Here is an 8,729-nt window from a genome sequence, read left to right as displayed (position 1 = left end):
TATAATAATAATAACAACCATCCGAGTTAGCGGTTTTCTGATCGATCCTTTCGAATAATTATGGTATACTCTTGTGTATCACTAAGAAATATATATATTAAAAATATGGCCTTCCAACGAAAGTCGAAAAATCTTCTTAGGATTAATTAAAGCCTAATCTAACAAGATGAAGTGCTTTTTGGTCCTTATTATATTTCGACTGTACGATAGATTAAAAATCTGTGAACACTTGTGACAGGCCGTATCATGTCCTATAATGATGAGTGCAGCGCAAGCTAACACGAGTTGAAGTCATAGTCTTCATTGTTGCCATAGTTGCATAGCGTAAAATAATTACTATGTCGAGGAAAGACAATTGTTGAGTCGCGGCACCAGGAACTATTACGACGGTTGTGCATACATATATTGTGGTTGACCTTGTTTGTCTCTTTTCTATGAGTGTGATTTTGCTCCGAACGTCGAATAAACTTAAACGAGGCAGGAAGAAAAATAAGGCCACGAGCGGGTTCAACGGTCGTGACCTGTCGAATAGCCCGGAGGAAACGTCATTCCGATAAGAATGAACTGCGTCAATTTTCCGGTTAGGCCTCCACCTGATCCGCGTTATGTAGACATTTTTTCGTAGCAGTAAGCAAATGGCCTACGACAAAATGCATGTTATTTGGGAAACCCAGTTTGGATTCCGTGAAATTTGTTTAGCAGTATGATATGCTTGTTATGATTAAAGAAAGGTTGCATGCTTTTAAAAACGCGGAACTTACAGAGTATGGCTCTGTAAGTCCTATTTCGATATATTAAAGGCAGCAAATAGAATGCTGAGTCATTATCTCGTGGTAAACTGACATTAAAAACTATAATAATGCAAATTATAGAAATATGTACTGTAGAAGCGGTGGAATAGGCCCAAAATATTACCATAGAGAGAAAAAACATACGTTGTAAATTAAAGGGAAAAACCATAACATTAGAAGAAGGGAGAAAGAAAGAAAGATTGAAACGGGGAAATAGAGGAGGAGAGCATAAGCAGGATACGTAGACGTCTTCATTGTTGATCTCCACCGGTGTTCGGTGGCAGGCTTCATTGTCCCTATCTGTAGAAGTACTACTAAAACGCTTTGCTATGTAATTTGGTGTAAAATATGTTGAAATGCCATATGTGAAAGTTGATTCAAGGACAACCTCAACGTGTGCACTCAGAAAGCCAAATACACATATCGCAACTGAATTTATTTATTTATTATGCACCAGCTGGTCATGACACTGTGGTTCTTTTTGACACAGATAATCATTCGTTAGCATATAAGATAGCTGGAACTTTAGGATTATTATGCACTACCTTACAGGACACAGATATAAAAAGACTGAAGTCATTGCTGCGACAACAAAGCGTTGGAGATCCTTTTTTAAATATATATATATATATATATATATAGTAAAGAGTAAAAGGGCACCATCTTTTCGACGAAAGCTTGTTGAAGGAAGGCCTAATTGTAGGGACAGCTTAGCACAGCGTTTTTAAGGAGGTTATATGTCAAAAGCACATTTATGTATACCAGTAGGCAGCCGTTAGTTGAGTGAAGGACAGCAGCTCTCGTGGCGGCAGCGGTAGCCAAGTGGAGCGGGATAAATTGTGAACATATACCCAATATTGAAACTGTTCTTTCTCATTGTCTATTGCACAGAATCCGCTTATATGGCTTCCTCTGGGGCTCGATTCGTTTTCATTACAAACGCGTACGTCAGGAAGCCAAGGTAAGGTAACACTTGTGATGACGTGTCCTGTCCCTGTGAGGCACCGGCACGAGAGTACCTAACTACTGTACACCAGCACGTATGCTGCAATAGGCGAGTAAGGAGACCAAACCTCCAAAAAAAAAGCTTCAATGGGGATTTAATTTTAGACGAAAAATTGTTCATTCGAAGGTGACCGCTCGTACAACTTGTGGACCCTAACATGTCCTGCCAAAAGACATGAGTGCAATGACTACACCGGTATGCTTGGTAAGTTCGCTCGTCGGCCTAATGTATAGTGTGACATTGAAAAGAAGAACAATTTACGGTACCGTCTTGTCCTTTATCAGGTTGGCCTGCACACGGCTACGGGTTGTCGAGTTTTCTGAGGCTTAAGCGCGGTTACGAGTGTGAACGATTCGGCCGGAATTCCCGGTGATGATTGCCAGTAGAGATTCCTCTGTTAATTTATTGCATTATATAACGATGCATTTTCATTTTAAGACCAGGTTATACTTTTTCTCAGAGACGGTTAAAAGTTAGTCTCAAATAAGGTTTCATGCCCTTGTAAAGGGTATATTTGCACAACTAAGTTAACTAAAAGTTTATAAACACCAAACCCGACGCCATAAATACTAGCAAAAGAAAAATTGATTTTTCTGATTATGAGGTTATTGATCGTATTATATATTACGTTACTTATCGTAATCGATATTGTCAACGTCTCTTCCATACCTCAGGAAAGAAGCGAGAAGCAGCGATTGAAGAAATTGTATCTGTGAGAGTGGTGTAGCTCGAGCTAATATTCATCCTTGTCTTAGATATATTCCAGTCACCGTGGAAGATACGCTGACAGAGATCGATGTTAATGAATGAAGTCGCTCGATTAAAATTGTGCAGTGGCAATTAAAGCTGTGAGGAAAGAAGTTGCCAAGTTGGAAGAAGAGGGTATGAAGGCACAAGTTGTGAGTCGTGAAGCGAACGGAGAGACGAACGAAGTAAGCATCAGCATGATACATCCACACGTGCAGATTCTTTCTATGTGCCAAATTAATTGGAATGAAGGTGAGATATCCAGCGCAAATGTCAGTTCTCTGTGTACACCTCGGTGTCTTGGCGTGAACAAACGTTAATTGTATTCTCGTAAAGACAGATGTTTGTTTTAAGCTCTTCACCACAGCTTAGCTATATTCTAGGATATAGAAATTTCTATATCCTAGGATATAGCTAGGAATGAAATAGATGTATTTTTGACATGTAACTGCGCTTGCATAGCGATTGATGGGACGAACCAGATTCTGATATAATTACTGTAGAAGGAGACCATGTTCAGCAGGATTCCCAATAGGACTTAATAAGACCTTTCAGCTCATATGCTCTCGGTCCGCTATTCATAACAGAGATCTTCCCACGCTCCCCTACATCGTCTTCCACTAAAGAATAGCTAAAACATTAACCTGATCTGTTATAGATCCCCGTTTCGCTTATTCAGCTCGATATTTTTAAAATTAAACTATGCATTATTGAAATACGCATATGGCAAGCATGAACATGGTGTATCCTTTGTTCCCTCGTCTCCTCTCTTAATCTGTGTATGGTTGCAGTTACCTTGCATTACCCCTTTCATTTGCGCATAAGCCGCAGTAAACGTGGCAGCTATATAGAAATTACCATATGAATTCTTAGCTTTCTTACTTCTTTTTCGTTTTCCATTGATTTTCGGTGAAATAAATGTCAGATATGAAGAACGTCAAGTGACGCATGTTAGCGTTACTCGTATTAATAATGATGCGTCAAAACATGACGTAGCTGCGAGGCGGTGACGAGAACCCTCGGGAGATACAGGATATGTCAGCAAGATCATCATCATCAATCGTACTAGTGAACAGAAGCTCATTGCCGCGGGCAATTCGACTCGTGGGCGAAAAGGAAAACATTACGAAATCACTATGTCTTCGTACCGTTATTGCATGCTAGAAAGTGTTCTTCTCGAACGAATGAAGATCAACTTTTCGTCGAAGTTTCGCAGTTCACAAACAATTCATAAATTTCATGAACAGCATCAGCGCTGCACTGGCTATGGAGGCACCTCAACAGAACAACTGGGTAAGCGACACGGGCTAAAGAGACCATAGAAAATTAGTAGAAAACATCTCATTCTTTCATAAATAATTGGCAAAACTTAGGAGAAAACTCTGCGTCTGTTATGTACCACGTCTTTTTATGTAATGTCGTAACTATTTTAAACTCCGTATCCTTAAATTGAATTGACACTGATGATGTATAGGGCAAGTTTCATACGTGAAAGATTAGAGATATTTGATCAAAACGGTAAAATAAAATGATAGACACTGTGAAGGATTGGAGATTAATTTAAAGTATCATATGGGCAGTTAAGTTCACTCTATTGATATTAAGCTGAGTTTGGGCGTACTGGTAGAAATGTCTGTGAAAAGGAACAGAAGAAATGGCCACCAAAACGATAGGCTTACAGTATCTGGCCGTAGAAAAAGCTAACCAACGCATGATCAGCCTAATACCAAACATCATTATAAGTATGTCATGTATCATCATTCAACCTGTCGTGCTTATTAAAACTATTATTTAATGCACTTTGCTCGTACTTGTCTTCTTCTAAATACGCTTAACCGATATTTTTGAAGATAACGTAGATTTTTTTTCATACCTTGCTTATATGTGTATATCAATTTTTCTAGCCAGCTAAATGGAACGTTCAATACAAATCGACCCTCTGCATAAACCCAGCATTTTTGTTTAGAGCCTTATTCATGACTTCGTTTTCGCGACGTAAACTGTGATCGAAAAGAAAAATAGAGACTATAATCAGCTGCTTCTGCTAAGAACCGTTTTAACTTAGTTAGCGGGTAATTAACCAACCTGCTACTACCGCACAACGTATTGGAATACAAAGCTTTCACAAATAAATATACAGCACGGAAAAGAGCCCATATATTGGCCTAATACGATGCATATATAGTACCCGCTTGCGCATAGATTCGGACATATATGTCTTTTCATCGGGTTACATAAAATAGGGCGATGAAATTTATAGGCGTTAATCGGAGATGTGATGGGGAGGCTGACCCTAAATATTCACAATATAACAATTTATTGGTAAAAATTTGTCGGCACAACTAATCACCTATGTATTATTTATTAGTTTTAATTTATACATCATTTATATATAGATAAGCGAAAAAAACGTTATGATTGAATGGCCAACGAGGCTAGCCGTACCTATGACAGCTAGGAGAACAATGCCCATTGAGGACCTTCGAGCCACAATATCAGAAAATTCGTTCCATCTAAAGCAATAGACTATAAAACTTACAAGAAATTTTGTCTATAATAGATGAGATCACACTCGGAGGTCTCACGCCTATTATACCTAATAAGCGGCACAATTATACAATGGCCCTTTGAAGCAATATATGGTGGCAGTATAAACGGAAAAAAAAAAAAAAAAAAAACAGAGTGTTTTTTGAGACAACTCTATGTAATCTTGCGTAATAAGCTTGATTAACAATTCGTCATCTTTTGGTTAAGGGCTGTTACTTTGCCCAGATCTATTATTTGAAGTTTTAATAACATTCCTTTCTTTATTCTCTCGATTGTGTCTAGTAACAGTTTTTTCGCCCTAGAAACGAATCAGTGACTTTAATATGGCTGTTAGGTAAAAACACAAAGACGATGGTGTCTGGCGAAAGTCAAGAAATTGTTTCATATCACGTAACTTATATTTGTGAGAATAGGATTCTAAGCCGGGGAGCGTCGTTGTTAATAAATTGATCATAGTCATGACACTGTTACCCTATAACGTGTTAAGTCAAAATTTAAAACCGTTCTTACAATTCACGAACCTTTTTTTTTTTCGGGGGCGTTTAGCTTCAGGCAGCGAACACAAATGACGTTAAAGAAGAAATTTCTCTTTTCAGTCATAAACTGCATATTATTTGTCGTTAGTGGGGTTTAAAGCTGCAAAATGTCACAGTAATAATAATCAACGTATATAGCTACGCGGTGTATACATGCATTAGGCACGGCGTTCGTTTATAGATTTGCTTCTTTTGTTTCCGTGCACGACTTCGTGCCATCTACTTCGCTCGATTTTAGTTTATATAGAAAGCCCATAACTTTGATCACTATATATATATATATTGTAATGCATTTCACTCATATCGCACAAATCTATGTGCATTATTATGTCAATCTGAGAGTATCTTGACTGACTTAAACCTACCAGATGATGTTATCCGATCAATGGCTGGCATCTGAAAATAAGACTTGGAAAAAGAATCCCAGCTGTACCTCACATTTACACTTGAACGTAACATTGGTTGATTATTAAAATTTAATAACCAGAACTTGGATCTAGACCCATTTAATAAATACAATCAAGTAATGCACTGCTGATCGAATGGCTAGCAATACTAGGCTCAACAAAAAAACAACTTGAATCGATAGCTTTCCTTTAGCGCGGTTCTCTTATTGGCTTATTTAATCTTCAACCTTACGATCATAAAACGCCGATTAAGATATCTCCCCCTTGCTTTCGATAGCGTTCACTCACTTCTCTCCAAAGCAAAGGGAAATCCTGACACCAACCGCAAATAGGACGGACCTTTTAATCGCGTTTCGAAGGGTCATCAGCTAACAGTACCCGCTAGCGATGACATTTCATAGAGATTTCGTTGCAGCTATGAACTGTTCGAGCGCAATGAGAAGCCATCTTCAGAATCACGACTTCGTAGCGGCCGGGGGGTCCTGTGTTGTGTCAGCCGCTGCTTGACCGCGCGTCCAGCCTTGCCTCTGCTAGTCGGCTGTGTATTCCCCTATAATCGCTCATATATCCTGCAGAAACGGTGGCAAGAGGAGATGGAGGTAGTGGCAGCAGTAGCAGAAGCAGTGCTGAGGCCGACCATCACTTTCTTGATCCAGTGATTTACTTCACTTCGCTTCATGTGCTACGCCCCTTAGAGCTGCCATCGCGTAAATCGAAAGCTGATCTCTATGAAGTTATTTGTGTAGACTTTAGACATTTGGCCATCTTTTTTTAGGCTCTTTCAAACCTCTTGCTCTATTCGTTCTCATCCCTTAGATACATTGTAAACAATTATTTTCTTTAGCAGAGTGGAAAATACGACAATAACTTACCGGCTTTACAGAGCTAAATGTGCATGAGAAAACGACAACTCGTAAATATCTCACACTGTATTTTTATACGCTTTAGTCTTCTGTAATACCTAACCCATGTAGAGTAAATGGAATATGATCTGTGATATACTGGAAGTGATTTACGACAAACGCTATGGGCGGTGATTATGTCGTAGGATGATGCCCTTCCTTCCGATGTGCGAACGATACATGAACAAGTCCGGCTATAAACCGCTATTGTGGGCATTTCGATGTAAGAGCAAACGCTCGGAAACACAATAACCGTTTTTATGAGCATCGATTTTAGTAAAAACAAAAAAAATAAAATAACCTGTAATTTTTCGATACCGCGTACAAATTTCCTTGCTAGGTATTGGGCTGATAGTGCTGCCAGTTCGATGAGTTCACATACTAGCCAACATGCATTGAAAACGTAAATTTTCTTACAGAGTGGGTTTCGTTGCCACCAAAAAGAGAATAGGTGGCTACCGTAAATAATCGAGTTTTTGTATTGTGTGTAGGCAATCCTATTAAGGTTTTAGCTAGCTCTCTCAAGGTTTAGATAACAATTTGATTTGAATATTTGGACGACTTTCCTTAGAAAGGTTGTGTAGCTTCCTTGTGTATCAATAGCTTATTACCCTTTTCCCCTAACGACTCCACTGATCAAACGTGTCACTTACGCTATAGAAGTCTACTATTCAGCCAACTGTCCGTAAAGGAAAGTTCAATTAAAAATTACGAAGTACCACCATGGGCGTGCAAATGATCTCTGCAATGAAGCCCAGAAATATATTCACTTTGAAATATTTGTTCTCGGTGGTACCTCGTTTAATCAGCCTGAGTCGATCCGAAAATTGTTCCAGGTTAGGTAGAAGTCACCCAGTTGGAAGAACAAACGTGCAAACATCAAATCTATACTCTAACACGGCCCATATAACCCACATAGCATAACTGCCGATTGGCCAATATATAGAAATTAGGGAATAAATCTTAGTGCTTTGAGAAAACGTAACGTAGTTAATACAAATAGATCTTATCTTTATCTATGCCCATGTCGAGATAGTAAGATAGGAATCAAAATAATTAGGAGTAAAGCATGCTAGAATATTCTGCGAGCATTTTTGTGGCCTGATAAGGCATTAAGAGGTAAAGTCTCATTGAAAAAGAGTAAACTTCGTGAAGCGTATAAAGCGATTTCCTCGTTTCTTGCTACTGGAACCTTTATTTTAAATTTAATCTATGGCACTGAAGTCTATCTATACAATAAAGGGCATTTCTCGAGGGGACTTTTACCGCATAACCTTGACGGAAATGTAGCTCGGAGCAATTTTATAGTTCCAAGAAAAAAATGGAATAGACAAGCGCACATTTTGTTATGTTTAAATTCAATATAATAACCTTATCCACGACCTTAAAATTTTCGGCTCAGCAGCTCCTACAATCATACACAATGAATATGGGTAGTGAAATACTACGACTACTGAATATCAGCTGAAATCCGTACTGGACATATCGGTGCAAACTTCAGTTTCTCCCAGGTCGTATCACGTAATAAAAACGTTGTTCGATTGGATCTCGTTTGACCGAGCTTCATCTTTCTCCATATCTACTTCACTGAAATGTAAACAGTTTCGGAACTATAAAACTTCAGTCTGAATGAACAAACGGCAGAATCGGATACTCTATTGTAGTTTAATAGCCGGACTATTGGTTTTTGCCTAAGTCTACCGCCGTTATGACCGCTCACTGAGGCAGCTAGATGAGTGTATGCCCAATTTTCAATAGATTAGGGACAACCCACAATAAACTATAACGTTCGA

General features: G+C 38.7%; 1 long non-coding RNA gene across 1 annotated transcript; it reads left to right on the top strand.

The window, feature by feature from the left end:
* Positions 1-1,078: 1,078 nt before the first annotated feature.
* Positions 1,079-4,343, top strand: LOC111260967 (uncharacterized). The gene is made up of 3 exons (XR_002680670.2): positions 1,079-2,001; positions 2,553-2,796; positions 3,470-4,343. It is a non-coding gene; the product is annotated as an uncharacterized LOC111260967 (long non-coding RNA).
* The last annotated feature ends 4,386 nt before the right edge of the window (positions 4,344-8,729 follow it).

The sequence above is a fragment of the Varroa jacobsoni genome, unplaced genomic scaffold (assembly GCF_002532875.2).
Source record: "Varroa jacobsoni isolate VJ856 unplaced genomic scaffold, vjacob_1.0 scaffold_54, whole genome shotgun sequence".
Classification (NCBI taxonomy): Eukaryota; Metazoa; Arthropoda; class Arachnida; order Mesostigmata; family Varroidae; genus Varroa; species Varroa jacobsoni.
Note: the sequence above shows the minus strand (reverse complement) of the source record. Positions and strands in the feature narration are given on the sequence as shown.